This window comes from Arachis hypogaea, chromosome 20 (genome assembly GCF_003086295.3).
Source record: "Arachis hypogaea cultivar Tifrunner chromosome 20, arahy.Tifrunner.gnm2.J5K5, whole genome shotgun sequence".
Lineage (NCBI taxonomy): Eukaryota > Viridiplantae > Streptophyta > Magnoliopsida > Fabales > Fabaceae > Arachis > Arachis hypogaea.
In genome coordinates, this window is record NC_092055.1 from 88,983,749 (window position 1) to 89,006,203 (window position 22,455).

General features: G+C 36.4%; 1 non-coding gene across 1 annotated transcript; it reads right to left on the bottom strand.

Annotated features, from left to right (window-relative positions):
- Positions 1–20,897: 20,897 nt before the first annotated feature.
- On the bottom strand, positions 20,898–21,005 carry LOC112788215 (small nucleolar RNA R71). The gene has a single exon (XR_003195589.1). It is a non-coding gene; the product is annotated as a small nucleolar RNA R71 (small nucleolar RNA).
- Between the last annotated feature and the right edge of the window lie 1,450 nt (positions 21,006–22,455).

A 22,455-nucleotide genomic window follows, 5' to 3' on the forward strand; every position in this document is an offset into this window, starting at 1 on the left:
TAAAACATTTCTCCTCTGTTTTTCAAACTGCATAAACATCTCGGACCAAATTTTATTTCTAAATAAGCTTGATACAAATCGGAGGTCCGTAGACCAAGTTATGCTCCGCCAAAGTTGGGCCAAAATCACAATTTTCACAAAACCAAACAAACCTCAATTTTCAAAACATACACTTTCCAAACCCCTTTAAATCCAACCAAAACCTTACTAATTCAGTATCAACCATATTCCAACTTCTTTATTCAATCCACAACACATCAATTCTCTAATTTTATCAATCTTAACTGAATAATCCTAGTTCAACAATTCACAATATACATTATCAATTACTTGTGACAACTTACATATCAACTTTAACAAAATCTCAACTTCATCAACAATTAACGATACCAACACCATGTCACTTACAATTTTACATGCCTTATCAATAATTAACATCAACTACAACCATCCAAAATCATTATCCACATAATCAACATAATCCACATCATTCAAGCAACTACATCAACAATTCAATTCCTATCTTAGGGTCACTAGCCTAAGTTTTCACAATACATTATATTTTAGATACAGAAAACCAAAATCATACCTTGGCCGATTCCCTGCTCAACCCGGAACACCTCCAATTTAACTTTTCTCAAACTATCAAGACTCCAACACCTCCAAAAATAGATTTTTAGCTTGCCATCCACTTCAAGCTCTGAAAATCTCTATCAATCTTCAATCCACTTATATATATATATATATATATATATATATATATATATATATATATATATATATATATTGCCTAATACACATAATATACATCCACACATATAAACTCAATAACTAATCACAACAATCCAAGTATTTCACTAAGGTTGAGAATCCTTACCATACCCAACGATCAAAGAGGCAAGCGTAAGCCTTTCTCTCAAGTTAATTGGATCCTATATTATCAAAGAACTCAAATTCTTAACACCTTTACCCAAAAATTTCGAAATCAAGGGCTGGTAAAACAAGTGAGAAAATGTGGCTTACCTCTTGAATAATGTTGTGGGCTTTGTAAAGCTCGACACCGCGGTCGCGTAGCCACAAACGGTGCGGCGATTGGAGCTCTGAATTAAAAGTTACAAGGGTTTGTGTTTTTGGAGTGTTCTTCTGATGAGCGGATAATTTATACGCTTTTGGCATTATTTTTACATAGTTTTTAGTATAATTTAGTTATTTTTTACTATGTTTTTATTAGTTTTTAAATAAAAATCACATTTCTGGACTTTACTATGAGTTTGTGTGTTTTTCTGTGATTTCAGGTAATTTCTGGCTGAAATTGAGAGACTTGAGCAAAAATCTGATTCAGAGGCTGAAGAAGGACTGCAGATGCTGTTAGATTCTGACCTCCCTGCACTCGAAATGGCTTTTCTGGAGCTACAGAAACCCAATTGGCGTGCTCTCAATTGCGTTGGAAATTAGACATCCAGGGCTTTCCAGCAATATATAATAGTTCATACTTTACTCGGGTTTAGATGATGCAAACTGGCATTCAAACGCAACTTTCTGCCCTATTCTGGAGTTAAACGCCAGAAACAGGCTACAACCTGGCGTTTAACTCCAAAAGGAGTCTCTACACATGAAAGCTCAATGTTCAGCCCAAGCACACACCAAGTGAGCCCGGAAGTGGATTTATGCATCATTTACTTATTTTCTGTAACCCTAGTTACTAGTCTAGTATTAAAACTACTTTTAGTGATTTATTTTATATCTCTGGATCTCTGGTTAGTCTTTGAATAATTTTATGTTCAGAGATCACGTTTAGGCGTCTGGCCACTCGGCCATGCCTTGACCTTCATCACTTATATATTTTCAACGGTCGAGTTTCTACACACCATAGATTAAGGTGCGGAGCTCTGCTGTTCCTCATAAATTAATGCAAAGTACTATTGTTTTCTTATTCAATTCAAGCTTATTCCCATTCTAAGATATTTGTTTGTATTTCAACCATGATGAATATGATGATCTGTGACACTCATCACTATTCTCAACTTATAAACGTGTACCTAACAACCACTTCCGTTCTACCTTGGATTGAGCGTTTATCTCTTAGCCTCCATTCTGAAAGATCGAAGTCTTCGTGGTATAAGCTAGAATTATTGGTGGCCATTCCTGAGATCCGGAAAGTCTAAACCTTGTCTGTGGTATTCCGAGTAGGATCTGGGAAGGGATGACTGTGACGAGCTTTAAACTCACGAGTGTTGGGCGTAGTGACAGACGCAAAAGGATCACTGGATCCTATTCCAACATGATCGAGAACCGACAGATGATTAGCCATGTGTTGACAGCGCATTTGGACCATTTTCACTGAAAGGACGGGAAGTAGCCATTGACAACGGTGATGCCCAATATACAGCTTATCATGGAAAGGAGTATGAATGATTGGATGAAGGCAGTAGGAAAGCAGAGGTTCAAAAGGAACAAAGCATCTCCATACGCTTATCTGAAATTCTCACCAATGAATTACATAAGTATCTCTATCTTATTTGATGTTCTATTTATATTTTAATTATCAAAACCTCATAACCATTTGAATCTGCCTGACTGAGATTTACAAGATGGCCATAGCTTGCTTCAAGCCGACAATCTCCGTGGGATCGACCCTTACTCACGTAAGGTTTATTACTTGGACGACCCAGTACACATGTTGGTTAGTTGTGCGAAGTTGTGAAAAAGAATTGAGATTATGAACGTGCGTACCATGTTTTTGGCGCCGTTACCAAGGAATGAACTATCACAATTTCGTGCACCAAGTTTTTGGCGCCGTTGCAGGGGATTGTTCGAGTTTGGACAACTGACGGTTCATCTTGTTGCTCAGATTAGGTACTTTTATTTTATGTTTATGCTTTTTAATTTTTTTTATTTATTTTCAAAAAATTTTCAAAAAAAAAATTTAATTATTCTATGTTCTTCAGAATTTTTAAGAAGAAATTCTAGAGTTTCATGAGATATGTTGAATCCTGGCTGGCTGTTAAGCCATGTCTAATCTTTTGGACCGAGGTTTCAACTATCCTTAGAAGAGCTTCTTTGTCTTTCTCAGCAATTTAGCTGTTGTATGTAATGTTCTGCTAAAGCTTGGCTGGCCATTGGCCATGTCTAGTGTTTTGGACCGAAGCTTTCACTGAAAGCTTGGCTGGCTAGTAAGCCATGTCTAATTCCTGGACCGGAGTTTTAGACTAACATTGCATGATTCCTGGAATTCTCATTAGAAATTTTGAAATCCCTATTTTTCTTTTTCCAATTAATTTTCGAAAATTACAAAAAAAAAAAATTTCATAAAATCATAAAACCAAAAATAATTTTGTGTTTCTTGTTTGAGTCTAGTGTCAATTATTAAGTTTAGGTGTCAATTGCATGTCTTTATTCTTCTTGCATTTTTCGAAAATGTGTTCATGTGTTCTTCATGATCTTCAAGTTGTTCTTGATGATCTTCTTTATTTGATTTTTGTATTTTCTTGTTTTGTGTCTTCTCTTATTTTTCATATGCATTTTCAATTTGTTAGTGTCTAAACATTGAAAATTTCTAAGTTTGGTGTCTTGCATGTGTGTCTTTTCTTAAAAATTTTCAAAAATAAGTTCTTGGTGTTCATCTTGACATTCAAAGTGTTCTTGCATGCATTGAGTGTTTTGATTCATAATTTTTTATGTCTTGTGTCTTTTTTGTGTTTTTCTCTCTCTTCTTAAAAATTCAAAAATAAAAAAAATATCTTTCCCTTATTCTTCTCATAAATTTCGAAAATTTGAATTGATTTAGTCATAAAGCTTTAAAATTTAATTGTTTCTTATGAATCAAGTCAAAATTTCAATTTAAAAATCCTATCTTTTCAAAACTTTTTCAAAAATCAAATCTTTTTCATTTTTACTTTATTTTCGAAAACTTTTAAAAAATTGATTTTCAAAATATTTTTCAAATTTTTATTTCATAATTTCAAAATCATTACTAACAATTAATGTGATTGATTCCAAAATTTTAAAGTTTGTTACTTGCCTACTAAGAAAGGTTCAATCTTTAAATTTTAGAATCATATCTTTTTGTTTCTTGTTAGTCAAGTAATCAACTTTAATTTTCAAAATCAAATCTTTTTAATTTCCTTTTCAAATCTTTTTCAAATTGATTTTCAATCATATCTTTTTCAAAACTTAATTTCAAAATCTTTTCTAACTTCTTATCTTTTCAAAATTGATTTTCAAATCCTTTTCAATTAACTACTTAACTTTTTGTTTGATTTTTAAAATTCTTGTCTTTTTCAAAACCATTTAACTACTTTCCTCTCACCAATTTTCGAAAATCACTAACTTTTTTTTAAAAAATTTCTTTTCATTAACTAATTGTTTTAAATTTCAATTTAATTTTATTTCTCTTTTTAATTTTCGAATACTAACTAATAATTAAAATAAAAACAAAAGAAAATTTTATTCATTTATTTTATTTTAATTTTCAAATTTTTCTTTTCTCCTTTTTCTATTCTTCTCTTCTTCTACTCACATAAAGGAATCTCTATACTGTGACATAGAAGATTCCTCTTCTTTTCCGTTCTCTTCTTTTTCATATGAGCAGGAACAGAGATAAAGACATTCTTATTGAAGCTGATCCTGAACCTGAAAGGACTCTTAAGAGAAAACTAAGAGAAGCTAAAGCACAACCCTCTGGAGAGAACCTAACAGAAATTTTCGAAAAAGAAGGAGACATGGCCGAACCAAATAACAATGCCAACAATTCAAGGAAGATGCTTGGTGACTTCATTGCACCCTCTGCTGACTTCTATGGAAGAAGCATCTCAATTCCTGCCATTGGAGCAAACAACTTTGAGCTTAAGCCTCAATTAGTTTCTCTAATGCAGCAAAATTGCAAGTTTCATGGACTTCCAATGGAAGATCCTCATCAGTTTTTAGCTGAATTCTTGCAAATCTGTGACACTGTCAAGACCAATGGAATTGATCCCGAGGTCTACAGGTTTATGCTTTTCCCTTTTGCTGTAAGAGACAGAGTTAGAACATGGTTGGATTCACAACCTAAGGAAAGCCTGAACTCTTGGGATAAGCTGGTCAGTGCTTTCCTGGCAAAATTTTTTCCACCTCAAAAGATGAGCAAGCTTAGAGTGGAAATCCAAACCTTCAGATAGAAGGAAGGAGAATCCCTCTATGAAGCTTTGGAAAGATATAAGAAACTGATCAAAAGGTGTCCTACTAACATGCTTCCAGAATGGAGCATCATAAGTATATTCTATGATGGTCTGACTGCGTTGTCAAAAATTTCATTGGATCATTCTGCAGGAGGATCTCTTCATCTGAAAACTCCTGCAGAAGCTCAGGAACTCATTGAAATGGTTGCAAATAACCAGTTCATGTACACCTCTGAGAGGAATCCTGTGAATAATGGGATGCCTCAGAAAAAGGGAGTTCTTGAAATTGATACTCTGAATGCCATATTGGCTCAGAACAAAATATTAACTCAGCAAGTCAATATGATTTCTCAGAGTTTGAAAGGATTGCAAGCTACATTCAACAGTACTAAAGAAGCATCTTCTGAAGAAGAAGCTTATGATCCTGAGAACCCTGCAATGGCAGAGGTGAATTACATGGGAGAACCCTATGGAAACACCTATAATCCTTCATGGAGAAATCATCCAAATTTCTCATGGAAGGATCCACAAAAGCCTCAACAAGGCTTCAACAATAATGGTGGAAGAAATAGGTTTAGCAATAGCAAGCCTTTTCCATCATCTCCTCAGCAACAGACAGAGAATTCTGAACAGAGCCATTCTGGCCTGGCAACCATAGTCTCTGATCTATCCAAGACCACACTAAGTTTCATGAATGAAACAAGGTCCTCCATTAGAAATTTGGAGGCACAGGTGGGTCAGCTGAGTAAAAAGATTACTGAAACTCCTCCCAGTACTCTCCCAAGCAACACAGAAGAAAATCTCAAGAGAGAGTGCAAGGTCATAACCATGACCAACATGGCCGAACCTGGAGAGAGTGAGGAGGACGTGAGTCCCAGTGAGAAAAGCCTCATGGGACGTCCTCTAGACAGAAAGGAGTTTCCCTTTAAGGAACCAAAGGAATTTGAGGCTCATACTGAGACCATAGAGATTCCACTGAACTTCCTTCTGCCATTCATGAGCTCTGATGAATATTCTTCCTCTGAAGAGGATGAAGACATCACTGAAGAGCAAGTTGCTAAATATCTAGGAGCAATCATGAAGCTGAATGCCAAGTTATTTGGTACTGAGACTTGGGAGGATGAACCCCCACTGTTCACCAATGAACTGAATGCATTACTGAGGCAGACATTACCTCAGAAGAAACCGGATCCTGGAAAATTCTTCATACCTTGTACCATAGGCACCATGACCTTTGAAAAGGGTCTGTGTGACCTGGGGTCAGGGATAAACCTCATGCCACTCTCTGTAATGGAGAAACTGGGAATCTTTGAGGTACAAGCTGTAAGAATCTCACTAGAGATGGCAGACAAATCAATGAAAAAGGCTTATGGACTAGTAGAGGACGTGCTAGTGAAGGTTGAAGGCCTTTACATTCCTGCTGATTTCATAATCCTAGATACTGGGAAGGATGAGGATGAATCCATCATCCTTGGCAGACCTTTCCTAGCCACAGCAAAAGCAGTGATTGATGTTGACAGAGGAGAGTTGGTCCTTCAGTTGAATGAGGACTACCTTGTATTCAGAACTCAAGGTTCTCCTTCTGTAACCATGGAGAGGAAGCATGAAAAGCTTCTCTCAGTACAGAGTCAAACAAAACCCCCACATTCAAACTCTAAGTTTGGTGTTGGGAGGCGATAACCAAACTCTAAGTTTGGTGTTGAGAGGCCCCAACATTGCTCTGATTATCTGTGAGGCTCCATGAGAGCTCACTGTCAAGCTATTGACATTAAAGAAGCGCTTATTGGGAGGCAACCCAATGTTATCTAATTTTATGTATTTATGTTTTCCTTTGTTATTTTATGTTTCCCTTAGGTTGATGATCATGTGAAGTCATAAAAATAACTAAAAAATCAAAAACAGAATAAAAAACAGTATTAAAAATAGCTCACCCTAAAGGAAGAGCTTACTGGTGTTTAAACGCCAGAAACAAGCACCAAACTGGCGTTTAACACCAGAACAGAGCATCTACTTGGCATTTAACGCCAGAAATGGGAGAAAAGCTGGCGTTAAACGCCAGAAACAAGCAGCAACCTGGCGTTTAACGCCAGAAGTGCACACAAAGGGCATTTTGCACGCCTAAATAGAGCAGGGATGCTAAGTCCTTAACCCCTCAGGATCTGTGGACCCCACAGGAGCCCCACCTATCCCACCTCTTCTTCTGTCCTCTTCACACCACTCCATCTCCTCCATTTTCTTCTTCTTCTACTACTTTCTTTCTTCTTTTGCTCGAGGACGAGCAAAGATTTTATGTTTGGTATGGTAAAAGCATTGCTTTTTATTTTTCCATAACCATTAATGGCACCTAAGGCCAGAGAAACCTCAAGAAAGAGGAAAGGGAAGGCAATTGCTTCCACCTCTGAGTCATGGGAGATGGAAAGATTCATCTCAAAGGTCAATCAAGACCACTTCTATGATGTTGTGGCCATGTCATCTGTACCCTATGCAATTCAGCTGTGATTGTCATAGAGGGAGACATCCTCATTGAAAAGGACAAGCCCATCACTAAAAAGAGGATAGAGCAAACAAGAGAGCCCACTCATGGACCTCAACAAGAGCATAAGGAAATTCCTCATCATGAAATCCCTGAGATGCCTCAAGGGATGCACTTTCCTCCACAAAATTATTGGGAGCAAATTAACACCTCCCTAGGAGAATCAAGTTCCAACATGGGACAACTAAGGGTGGAGTACCAAGAGCACTCCATCATCCTCCATGAGATTAGAGAAGATCAAAGAGCTATGAGGAAGGAACAACAAAGGCAAGGAAGAGACATTGAGGAGCTAAAGCACTCCATAAGATCTTCAAGAGGAAGAACTAGCCACCATCACTAAGGTGGACCCGTTCTTTAATTTCCTTGTTCTTATTTTTCTGTTTTTCGGTTTTTGAGCCTTATGTTTTATTTATGTTTGTGTCTTATTACATGATCACTAGTGTTTAAGTGTCTATGTCTTAAAGCTATGAATGTCCTATGAATCCATCACCTCTCTTAAATGAAAAATGTTCTAAAAACAAAAGAACAAAAAGTACATGATTTCGAATTCATCCTTGAGCTTAGTTTAATTATTTTGATGTGGTGGCAACACTTTTTGTTTTCTGAATAAATGCTTGAACAGTGCATATTTTTTTTGAATTTGTTGTTTATGAATGTTAAATTTGTTGGCTCTTGAAAGAATGATGAAAAGGAGAAATGTTATTGATAATCTGACAAATCATAAAACTGATTCTTGAACCAAGAAAAAGCAGTGAATACAAAAGCTTGCAGAAAAAATGGCAAAAAAAAAGAGAAAGAAAAAAAAAGAAAAAGCAAGCAGAAAAAGCCAATAGCTCTTTAAACCAAAAGGCAAGAGTAAAGAGCCAATAACCCTTTAAACTAAAAGGCAAGGGTAAAAAGGATCCAAGGCTTTGAGCATCAGTGGATAGGAGGGCCTAAAGGAATAAAATCCTGGCCTAAGCGGCTAAACCAAGCTGTCCCTAACCATGTGCTTGTGGCGTGAAGGTGTCAAGTGAAAAACTTGAGACTGGGCGGTTAAAGTCGAGGTCCAAAGCAAAAAAAAAAGAGTGTGCTTAAGAACCCTGGACACCTCTAATTGGGGACTTTAGCAAAGCTGAGTCAGAATCTGAAAAGGTTCACCCAGTTATGTGTCTGTGGCATTTATGTATCCGGTGGTAATACTGGAAAACAAAGTGCTTAGGGCCATGGCCAAGACTCATAAAGTAGCTGTGTTTAAGAATCGACATACTGAGAATCAATAACACTATCTGAATTCTAAGTTCCTATAGATGCCAATCATTCTGAACTTCAAGGGATAGAGTGAGATGCCAAAACTGTTCAGAGGCAAAAAGCTACTAGTCCCGCTCATCTAATTGGAACTAGGTTTCATTGATATTTTGGAATTTATAGTATATTCTCTTCTTTTTATCCTATTTGATTTTCAGTTGCTTGGGGACAAGCAACAATTTAAGTTTGGTGTTGTGATGAGCGGATAATTTATACGCTTTTTTGCATTGTTTTTACATAGTTTTTAGTATGATTTAGTTAGTTGTTACTATGTTTTTATTAGTTTTTAAATAAAAATCACATTTCTGGACTTTACTATGAGTTTGTGTGTTTTTTTGTGATTTCAGGTAATTTCTTGCTGAAATTGAGTGACTTGAGCAAAAATCTGATTCAGAGGCTGAATAAGGACTGCAGATGCTGTTGGATTCTGACCTCCTTGCACTCGAAATGGATTTTCTGGAGCTACATAAACCCAATTGGTGCTCTTTTAATTGCGTTGGAAAGGAGACATCCAGGGCTTTCTAGAAATATATAATAGTTCATACTTTACCCGAGTTTAGATGACGCAAACTGGCGTTAAAACGCCAACTTCCTGCCCTATTCTGGAGTTAAATGCCAGAAACAGGTTGCAAATCAGAGTTAAACACCAGAAATAGGCTACAACCTGGCGTTTAACTTCAAAAAGAGTCTCTACACATGAAAGCTCAATGCTCAGCCCAAGCACACACTAAGTGGGCCCAGAAGTGGATTTCTGCATCATTTACTTATTTTCTATAATCGTAGTTACTAGTCTAATATAAAAACTACTTTTAGTGATTTATTTTATATATCTGGATCTCTGGTTAGTCTTTGAATAATTTTATGTTCTGAGATCACGTTTAGGGGGCTGGCCACTCGGCCATTCCTGGACCTTCATCACTTATGTATTTTCAACGGTAGAGTTTCTACACACCATAGATTAAGGTGTGGAGCTCTGCTGTTCCTCATGAATTAATGCAAAGTACTATTGTTTTCTTATTCAATTCAAGCTTATTCCCATTCTAAGATATTCGCTTGCACTTCAACCATGATGAATATGATGATCCGTGACACTCATCACTATTCTCAACCTATGAACGTGTGCCTGACAACCACTTCCGTTCTACCTTGGATTGAGCGTTTATCTCTTAGCCTCCATTATGAAAGATTGGAGTCTTCGTGGTATAAGCTAGAATTATTGGCGGCCATTACTGAGATCCGGAAAGTCTAAACCTTGTCTGTGGTATTCCGAGTAGGATCTGGGAAGGGATGACTGTGACGAGCTTCAAACTCGCGAGTGTTGGGCGTAGTGACAGACGCAAAAGGATCACTGGATCCTATTCCAACATGATCGAGAACCGACAGATGATTAGCCGTGCGGTGACAGTGCATTTGGACCATCTTTACTGAGAGGACGGGAAGTAGCCATTGACAATGGTGATGCCCAACATACAGCTTGCCATGGAAAGGAGTATGAATGATTGGATGAAGGCAGTAGGAAAGCAGAGGTTTAAAAGGAACAAAGCATCTCCATACGCTTATCTGAAATTCTCACCAATGAGTTACATAGGTATCTCTATCTTATTTTATGTTCTATTTATATTTTAATTATCAAAACCTCATAACCATTTGAATCTGCCTGACTGAGATTTATAAGATGACCATAACATGCTTCAAGCCGACAATCTCTATGGGATCGACCCTTACTCACGCAAGGTTTATTACTTGGACGACCCAGTACACTTGCTGGTTAGTTGTGCGAAGTTGTGAAAAAGAATTGAGATTATGAACGTGCGTACCAAGTTTTTGGCGCCGTTACCAAGGAATGAACAATCACGATTTCATGCACCATCTTCCCTTCTCCAAAGTGCTTAAGCGTGTTTGATGTTTGGAATGGGGAGGGAAGGGCTGTGCCCTTCGTTAATAAGCTGATGGGTTTTGGACCCACGGGTCTGGTTTGGGTCTGGTTCGATCGGTTCGGCTCGTTCGGCCCAACTTTGAGCCAAATTCTTTAAAATTAGTATTAAATTTCTTGTTTTAATTTTCTTTATCACATTAAACTATCAAATTTTATTTTCTAATTTTCTAGAATAAATTTTAATTTATGAGTTAGTTATTTATTAATTAATCACGTTTTACATATACAAGGTTAGCAAAATAATTTTTGCTTTTGAGAAGTATATATATTTGCACTATCTTCAAGATAAATATCTTCTCCTTGCACCTTCATTTTCTTCACAAGAAAGAATAAACATGTGAAAATACAATTCAGTGTATGATTTATCTTAAAATTTAATTTTCTTATAAAATTCATAACTCAATTATTTTGTTAATGCATATATATGTAATGAGTTAAATCATTTTTTCACTTGTATAGCTATTGTATTTATCATACACATAACATAATAGCATAAATTTTTTATTGATTCTTTGAAATTTACATGAAATGACAAATTTAAAAATAAATACATTATATAAATAAGTAAAAATATATATTAATATATTAAAAACCCAAACATATAATAAAAAAAATTCAACATTTTTATTATTAATCAGATGACCAATATTTCCTTCAGTATCTTTAAAGAAATCAGACACATTATAATGAGTTATGGTAGGAGCATCTTTTGAGATAAAATTAGTTTCTATCTTTTTCTTATTTTCTTTTAAAGATGTTTGTTAAAGTTCAACTAAGTACTTTGGCGTATGACAAGTACGTGACCAATGACCTTTACCATTACAACAATGACATCTGGTTTCTATATTATTTTTGTGCCAATTTTTTTTCTTTATTATCCCACCTCTTTAGGATCGTTTATTATTGACGAATCTTTTTCTTCTTTTCTTTGTCATATTTGTCACAGAAATAATAACTTTTAATATTTTTGAAATTACAATGTGTCACATTTACTTCGAAAAATGAAGCAGAGCTAGAAGGACAAGTTTCGTAATTTTTCATGAGCAATTCGTTATTCTATTCTGGCACAGGAAGGAATAATATTAATTTAGAATATTTTATAAATTTCTTCTCTCAATATTGCTGCTGAAGGAGTATATTCGAAGGATGAAAGATTGAATATGTCTTCTCTAATATATCACTATCAATAATATTTTTTTCACACAATTTTAATTTGGGAGTTATTTTGAGCATTGAAGAATTATATTCAGTGATGGATTTAAAATCGTGTAACCATAAATGTAGCTATTCATATCGGACATTTGAAAGAATCACCAATTTTTGATGATATACCTTTTTTCTAGGATCTTCTATAGTTCTGCTGAATTTTTTATGGTACGATATTTATTTTTCAATCATTCGTCAAGATGATGACGAAGAAAAATCATTATTATAGCGTAATTCGTTAGCGTTGTATTATTATTTGCCTTAATAGCATTATAGAAACCCATGCATTGAGTCAAGTAAGGGCGGAGCTAGAAATTTTTTTGGGAGGGGCGAACATAAAAAATATATGTTAAGAAGAGAGAAAAATTAATAATTAAAAGAGAGTTAAACTAAAAAATTGGAAGTTTGGGAGGGGTCATTGTCCCCTTTTCCATGAACGTGGCTTCGCCACTGGAGTTAAGATAAATTTCAGCATCTACAATCTATGATAAATAATTTTTTTCAGAAATCTGAAGCAGTATAAATTCCAAACGAAAAAATTTGACATAATTAAAAGTTTTTTTACCTTGAGATCAGAGCCTTTATATTAATAATATGTTGTGAAAATACGATGAAAGTAGATAAATAAAAATACAGATTTATATATGAAAATATAAAAGAATTGTATCTTGATGATATCTTTACAATATAAAATTTGGTAATTTATGAGAATAGATTTTTTATTGCACAAAAATAAATATACAGAAATTCAACACAAGAGTTAAAATAACGTAAAGTTATAAATTTTGTGTATACGTGTTGAAACCTTTTTTTAGAATTTATTTATAGATAATAATTTTAAAATAAATAATAATAATAAGATATTTTTTACTTAATTTATTTACTAATTAATATAAATATATTATATAAATTCATATCCTATTAATTAATAATATTTTATATTTTATTATATATGGTAATATTCTATACTTTATTAAGTATGGTAATGCTCTATATTCTAATATAATAATATTTCATATTTTATAATATGACATCTACAATAATCATCATTCTATAACATTAGGAAGAAGCATCCAAAAATTTTGTCTTTCTTTGTTGAAATTAAAGCTCAGTTACGTTTTTGTTTCTTTATCCTGAGAATCAATACTCATCTGGTGTGACTGGTGAGGTAGTGATAGTTCTTATACGTGTTTTAGTTATGTACATGATAAATCACTATTTTATGGTTTATAATGTGTTTAATGGTGTGATTTTATCATGATTTTTACCCACTTATTCATATGATTAGCATGCATTTATATTTCCTTCCTAAAATTATTATATGATTGAAAATTTGCTTCCTAGAGACTTTTAATTATGTATTTTAATTTTCTTTTATTCCATTCGATGCCGTGGTCTGTGTGGTAAGTGTTTCAGGCTTTATAGGGCATGAATGAGTTGGAGATTGGAATGGAAGCTTGCAAAAATGGAAGGAACACAAGAAATTGAGGAGATGACCAGCGAGAAGTGACGCGGCCGCATGGCTCACACGACCGCGCGAAAGAGAGGAAATCGCAGTGACGCGGCCGCATTGTTCATGCGACCGCGCGGATTGGAATAGCACAAGTAACGCGGAGGCGTGGACGACGTGCTTGCGTGGTAGGGCAAAAGGCCGAATGACGCGGCCGCATGAATGACGTGATCGCGTGATGTGCGCGATCTGCATAATCTGCAGAATTCGCTGGGGGCGATTTTGGGCCTTGTTTTGACCCAGTTTTCGGACCAGAAAAGCAAACTAGAGCCAGAGAACATGCAGAGACCGAGAACAACATTCATTCTACACAATTTTTAATTTTTAGATCTAGTTTTACTCCTCCTCTAGGTTTTCTCTGTACACATTCATAGTTCTTAGGATTTTATTTCTATTGCTTTTTCAATTGGGATATTGAGAAGAGTTATTACCTCATCAAGACTTCGTCATTCTAGTTCGTTTTCTTTACTTGGCTCTTACTCTTCCATGTCCTTTAATTACTCAATTTTACTATTGAATTATTTTTAGAATTTATTAATACAAGAATTACTTTTATTTTTAATTGATTTCTTTGATTTTTATTTATCATGTCTTTCTTTAATTTCCTTTCCTATGTTATGAATTCTACATTCACAATGAGTGAGTAGTTTCCCAACTTGATGGGGAGTTGATTGAAAGGAACCCTTGAGTCGGAATGCTCAAAAAAAAATTGTAATTGGGTTTATTGTTGGATTGCCCTCTAGTCACTGACACCAATCCCTTTTAATTGAGTGGGTTGGAACTTGTGAATAGAAGTAGCATTCCAACTTGTTTGACTTTTCCTTACCTAGTAAGGGATAACTAAACAGGACAACCTTCAATTGTCAATTAATCTTTAGAGTACTCCAACAAGAATAGGGCTTCTAGCTAATCTACTCCCAGTCAAGGCTTTTATTTAAATTACATAAATTCTCTAATTTAATTTCCTGTTATTCAATTCAAACCATTTTGAAAACATCTGATTAATAAAATAGCACACATTTCTGTAACTCGTTGGGAGACGACCTGGGATTCATACTCCCAGTATTTTAATTTTAATTTTTGTGACACCCTTCTAAATTGATAAGCGGATTTCTGGTTGGTTAAGAACTATACTTGCAACGCATATCTTATAACAATTCTTGACTCACCAATTTCTGCCACGTCAATTTTTGGAACCATTGTCGGGGAGTTGCAATAGAGTGCTAAAGTTATTAATTGGAATTTATTTATTTGCATTTTATTTTATCCTGCTACTATGAGCTGCTTGTTTCTTTCGTTAGATGACGCGTTCACTTCCTGATCCAAGCTTGCCAGTATTCAATCCTGAGATTGAAAGAACTATTTCACGAATAAGGCAAGCTCGGCATCGGTTAGTCCTCTCTGAGGGCGGATCTAAAACGTCACTTGAGAAAGAAACTAGCCCCCGTTCTACTAATTCGGTTAATTTATGAGTAGGTGACATGGCAGCAGCTAGAAGAGTTACTATCCAGGAGGCTGGAGTCCCTGATTTTTCAATGCAATCGTTTCAAGCGCATCACCCAGCGGTGGCTACAGACTTTGAAATAAAGACTGCACTGCTCAATTTGATGCCCAAGTTTCATGGCTTACCTGCTCAAGAGCCTATCAAGCACCTGAGAGATTTTCAAGTAGCCTATTCTACTATCAGGCGTGATGGTGCAAATGAAACTTCAATTTTGTTGAAATCCTTCCCATTTTCTCTTGAGGGAAAGGCAAAAGAGTGATACTACACTCAACCCGCAGCAACTGTATCCGACTGGGATACACTTAGAAGAGAATTTTTGGAAAAGTTCTTTCCAGCTGAAGTTACTGATAAACTGAGGAAAGACATTTCCATGATTGTTCAGGACGAATCCGAGACTCTCTATGAATACTGGGAGCGCTTCAATAATCTTCTGGAAGCATGCCCCCACCATATGATTGACCAGATAGTATTACTCGGTTACGTCACACAGGGCATGAGGCCCCAAGATAAGACCACATTAGAAAGTGCTAGCAATAGGTCTATGAAAAAGTACAAGATCACTGATGAGGCATGGCAATTGATCAGCGACTTAGCTAAATCTACTCGGAATCACAGGCAGAAACAAGGCCATTCAAAAGCTATTGCAGAAGTATCCTCTAGCAGAGAGACTGCTGCTCTAACTTAGAGTATCTGTGAAATGACCAACTTGCTGAAGCAGATGCAATTGAATCAATAACAAGTTCAGCAAGCTCAACCTTCTCCACCACAGCAAAGCCAACAGTTAGTCCCACAGAGAGTTTGCGGAGTCTGTGCTGATTATAGCCATTATTCTGATGAATGTCCATAGCTCCAGCAGGAAGACAACACTGTGGCAGCCACTCATAACTTCTATGACCGCCCCAACCAAGGGTACAATCAAGGTGGCAATTACAGCCATGGATGGTAGGACAATTCTAACCAGAATTGGAGGGACAACAACAATAGAGGAGGCAGAGACAATCAGGAAAATCAGAGGTGGAATAATAACAACAACAGGCAGCAGAACCAGAACCAGCCTTACAGAGCACCTCACCTGAGGCAATCCCAAGGACCACAGAATACCCAATAGCAGACCTCTCAAATTACTTATCCTTCTTCATCTTCTAATGATGACTTACTACAATCTATTGATCGGAGACAACAGACCATGGAAAATAACCTTTATGCTATACTAAATGGTCTGAACTCTACTTTGCAAGCTCTTGTCTCACAGATTGGATCAATGAATAACTCCAATAACCAGCCTTTGAGCTCTAGTGGAATCCCCTCTCAACCATTACCCAATCCAAAGGGTGGCATTAATGCCATCACCGTAAGGTCCGAAACTACACTACAGGAGAGGAATCAGGAGGAGCCAACCCACCAGAACACGCCTCAGCTGAAGAGGTAGTGGAAATAGAAGATGTTGAAGAGGAAGAGGACATACAGGACATGGCTAAAAAAGAAGAAGTTCAACCACAGGAGGAAGCACCAAAGGGCGCAGACACTGCAGAAGACACCACTCCCATTCCATTTTCACAACTTGCAAGGAAGCCCAGGAAGCAGCTGGAACCTGATCCCAAAATGGTAGAGATATTCAAAAAGGTTGAGGTAACTGTTCTTCTTTTTTGATGTTATATAGGTACCTAAATATGCAAAGTTTCTAAAAGATTTATGTATACATAAAGACGAAATTAATGAATTAGAAACTATTCCTTTAGGTAGTTCCATATCTGCTTTAATGGGAGGTTTACCTGAAAAGTGTAGTGACCCAGGTCTATATATGGTTAATTGTACTATTGGTGGTTGATGAGCGGATAATTTATACGCTTTTTGGCATTATTTTTAGTATGTTTTTAGTATATTTTAATTAGTTTTTATTATATTTTTATTAGTTTTTATTTAAAAATCATATTTCTGGACTTTACTATGAGTTTGTGTGGTTTTCTGTGATTTCAGGTATTTTCTGGCTGAAATTGAGGGACCTGAGCAAAAAATCTGATTCAGAGGCTGAAAAAGGACTGCAGATGCTGTTGGATTCTAACCTCCCTGCACTCAAAGTGGATTTTCTGGTGCTACAGAAACCCAATTGGCGCGTTCTCAATTTCGTTGGAAAGTAGACATCCTGGGCTTTCCAGCAATATATAATAGTTCATACTTTGTCTCAGATTTGATGGCCCAAACAGGCGTTCTAAGTCAGCCAAAGAATTTTGGCGTTTAACTCCAAAACTGGCACAAAAGCTGGAGTTAAACGCCCAAACTGGCACAAAAGCTGGCGTTTAACTCCAAGAAAAGTCTCTACACATGGAAGCTTCAATGATCAGCCCAAGCACACACCAAGTGGGCCCGGAAGAAGATTTTTGCATTAATTACTCATTTCTGTAATCCTAGGCTACTAGTTCTCTATAAATAGGACCTTTTGCTATTGTATTTTCATACTTTTGACAAATCTTGGGACGTTTAGTCCTGAGACCTTTGAGGCTGGCCATTTGGCCATGCTTACACTATTTGTTCTTATGTATTTTTAATGGTGGAGTTTCTACACACCATAGATTAAGGTGTGGAGCTCTGCTGTTCTTCATGAATTAATACAAAGTACTATTGTTTTTCTATTCAACTCAAGTCTATTTTTTCTCCAAGATATTCATTCGTTCTTCAACTTGATGAATGTGATGATCCGTGACACTTATCATCATTCTCACCTATGAACATGTGCCTGACAACCACCTCTGTTCTACTAGCAATGGCTTGAATGCGTATCTCTTGGGTTTCTAATCTAAGATTGGAACCTTCGTAGTATAGGCTAGAATTAATGGCGGCCATTCCTGAGATTCAAAAAGTCTAAACCTTGTCTGTGATATTCCAAGTAGGATCTGGGAAGGGATGACTGTGACGAGCTTATAACTCGCGATTGTGGGGCGTGTGACAGACGCAAAAGGATCAATGGATCCTATTCCGACATGATCGAGAACCGACAGCTGATTAGCTGATGTTGTGACAGAGCATCAGGACCATTTTCACTGAGAGGATGGGATGTAGCCATTGACAACGGTGATGCCCAACATAAAGCTTGCCATGGAAAGGAGTATGAATGATTGGAAGAAGGCAATAGGAAAGCAGAGGTTCAAAGGGAACAAAGCATCTTCATACTCTTATTTGAAATCCACCAATGAATTACATAAGTATCTCTATCTTTATTTTATGTTTATTTTCATCACCTTAAACTCCATAACCATTTGAATCCGCCTGATTGAGATTTACAAGATGACCATAGCTTGCTTCAAGCCGACAATCTCCGTGGGATCGACTTTTACTCACGTAAGGTTTATTACTTGGACAACCCAGTGCAGTTGCTGGTTAGTTGTGCGGAATTGTGACAAAGTGTGATTCACGTTTGAGAGCTCCAAGTCCTTGGGCGCCATTGTTGATGATCACAATTTTGCGCACCAAGTTTTTGGCACCGTTGCCGGAGATTGTTCGAGTTTGGACAACTGACGGTTCATCTTGTTGCTTAGATTAGGTACTTTTCCTTTTTATTTTTCGAAAAAAATTTTCAAAAATACAAAAATATTTTCTATTTTGTTCTTCAAAGTTTTTAAGAATGAATTCTAGAGTTTCATGATGATTTGTTGAAGTCTGGCTGGCTGAGAAGCCATGTCTAATCTTTTGCACCGAGGTTTCAACTTCTCATCACAAGAGCTTGTTGATTTCTATCAATTTTGCTGTTGAAAGCAATGATCTACTAACGCTTGGCTGGCCATTGGCCATGTCTAGTGTTTTGGACCGGAGCTTTCATTGAAAGCTTGGCTGGCCAGTAAGCCATGTCTAATTCCTGGACCGGAGTCTTAGACTAGCATTGTTATGATTCTTGGAATTCTTATTAAAAGTTTTGATTCTCTTTATTTTCTTTTCCATATAAGTTTCGAAAATCACAAAAAAAATTTTATAAAACCATAAAAATAAAAAATATTTTATGTTTCTTGTTTGAGTCTAGTATCAATATTTAAGTTTGGTGTCAATTGCATGTTTTTATTCTTCTTGCATTTTTCGAATTTATACATATTGTTCTTCATTGATCTTCAAGTTGTTCTTGATGATTTCCTTGCTCTGATCTTTAAATTCTCTTGTTTAGTGTGTTTTGTTGTTTTTCATATGCATTTTTACATTGTTATAGTCCTTAGTATACAAACATTTAAGTTTGGTATCTTGCATGCATTGTTTATTTGATCTTAGTTGCATTTTTATTGATTCTCATCATCAAAAATTTAAAAATATTTTTCAAAACTATGTCTTTTCAAGTCAATAATACAGAGAATTGAAGATTCAGAACATTCAGTAGAGAAATCAAACAGAAAAAGCTAGGCGTTCAAAACGCCAAGTGAAGAAGGAAAACTGGCGTTTAAACGGCAGCCAGGGTACCTGGCTGGGCGTTTAACGCCCAAAAAGGTTGAGTTTTGGGCGTGAAACGCCAGAATGGATGCCATTCTGGGCGTTTAACGCCAGGATGACACTAGAGGGAAGATTTTGTTTTTAATTCACATTTTTTTCAGGTTTTCATAATTTTTCAAAATCAAATATTTTTCAAATCATATCTTTTCAATCATATCTCTTTCAAAATCAATTTCTTTCCATTTTATATTTATTTATACTATTTTCAAAAATCCTTGCTTCAATTCAAGATTTACTTCAAAAATTTTCAAGTTGTTACTTGCCTATTAAGAAAGGATCAAATTTTAAATTTTAGAATCATATCTTTTAATTTCTTGTTAGTCAAGTAATCAACTTTGGTTTTAAAACTTTCTCTTTTTAATTTGATTTTCAATCATATCTTCTCAATCATATCTTTTCAATCACACCCTTTTTCAAAATTAATTTTCAATCATATCTTTTTCATTTCTGATTTCAAAATCACTTAATTTCTTTCCCAAACTTAATTTTCGAAAATCTCAATCAAATTTTCAAATTTCTTTTTATTATTTCAAAATCTTTTTAATTTATTTTCAAAAATTCTTCCCCTCTTCTCACATCCTTCTATTTAAGGGACTAACACTCCTCCTCAAGGTGCAATTCGAACCCTAATTCTTTAGTAAGTTCGAATTCTCTCATCTCTATCCTCTTCTTCTATTCTTCTTTTCTTCTGACACCTCAATGAATCTCTATATTGTGACATAGAGGATTCCCTACTTTCTTGTTCTCTTCTCTTTCATATGAGCAGGAACAAAGATAAAGGCATACTTGTTCAAGCTGATCCTGAACCTGAAAGGACCTTGAAGAGAAAGCTAAGAGAAGCTAAAGAATAATTCTCTTTAGAGGGCCTAACAGAGCTCTTCAAAGAAGAAGAAACCTTGGCAGCTGAAAACAACAATGCCAACAATGTAAGAAAGGTGCTTGGTGACTTTACTGCACCTACTCCTGATTTTTATGGGAGAAGCATCTCTATCCCTGCCATTGGAGCAAACAACTTTGAGCTTAAGCCTCAATTAGTTTCTCTAATGCAACAGAATTGCAAGTTTCATGGACTTCCATTGGAAGATCCTCATCAGTTCTTAGCTGAGTTCTTGCAAATCTGTGACACTGTCAAGACCAATGAGGTTGACCCTGAAGTCTACAGACTTATGCTCTTTCCTTTTGCTGTAAGAGACAGAGCTAGGACATGGTTGGATTCACAACCTAAAGAAAGCCTAAACTCTTGGGAAAAGCTAGTCAATGCCTTCTTGGCAAAGTTCTTTCCACCTCAAAAATTGAGCAAGCTTAGAGTGGAAGTCCAAACCTTCAGACAAAAGGAAGGAGAATCCCTCTATGAAGCTTGGGAGAGATACAAACAATTGATCAGAAGGTGCCCTTCTGACATGCTTTCAGAATGGAGCATCATAGGAATCTTCTATGATGGTTTGTCTGAACTATCCAAGATGTCATTGGATAGCTCTGCTGGAGGATCTCTTCATCTGAAGAAGACGCCTGCAGAAGCTCAAGAACTCATTGAAATGGTTGTAAATAACCAATTTATGTACACTTCTGAAAGGAATCCTGTGAATAATGGGACAAATCAGAAGAAAGGAGTTCTTGAAATTGATACTCTGAATGCCATATTGGCTCAGAATAAAATATTAACCCAACAAGTCAATATGATTTCTCAGAGTCTGTCTGGAATACAAGCTGCACCAGGCAGTACTAAGGAAGCTTCCTCTGAAGAAGAAGCTTATGATCCTGAGAACCCAGCAATGGAAGAGGTGAATTACATGGGAGAACCCTACGGAAACACCTATAATCTTTCATGGAGAAATCATCCAAATCTCTCATGGAAGGATCAACAGAGACCTCAACAAAGTGTCAACAACAATAATGGTGGAAGAAACAGGTTTAGCAATAGCAAGCCTTTTCCATCATCTTCTCAGCAACAGACAGAGAATTCTAAGCAGAGCCCCTCTGACTTAGCAACCATTGTCTCTGATCTAATCAAAACCACTCAAAGTTTCATGACTGAAACAAGGTCCTCCATTAGAAATTTGGAGGCACAATTGGGTCAGCTGAGTAAGAAAATTACTAAACTCCCTCCTAGCACTCTCCCTAGCAATACAAAAGAGAATCCAAAAAGAGAGTGCAAGGCCATAACCACATCTCACATGGCCGAACATGGAGAGGAGGAAGAGGCAGTGATTCCCACTAAGGAAAACCTCAATGGACGCCCACTGACCTCCATGGAGTTCCCTAATGCAGAACCATGGGAATCTGAGGCTCATTCTGAGACCATAGAGATTCCATTGAATTTACTTCTGCCTTTCATAAGCTCTGATGAGTATTCTTCCTCTGAAGAGGATGAAGATGTCACTGAAGAGCAAGTTGCTAAGTACCTGGGAGCAATCATGAAGCTAAATGCCAAGTTATTTGGTAATGAGACTTAGGAGAATGAACCTCCATTGCTCATCAAAGAGCTGGATGACTTGACTAGGCAGAGATTACCTCAAAAGAGACAGGACCCTGGAAAGTTCTCAATCCCTTATACCATAGGCACCATGACCTTTGAGAAGGCTCTGTGTGACCTAGGGTCAAGCATAAACCTTATGCATCTCTCTGTAATGGAGAAGCTAGGGATCATTAAGGTACAAGCTATAAGAATCTCACTAGAGATGGCAGACAATTCAAAGAAACAGGCTTATGGACTTGTAGAGGATGTCTTGGTAAAGGTTGAAGACCATTACATCCCTGCTGATTTCATAATCCTAGAAACTGGGAAGTGTATGGATGAATCCATCATCCTTGGCAGACCCTTCCTAGCCACAGCAAATGCTGTGATTGATGTTGACA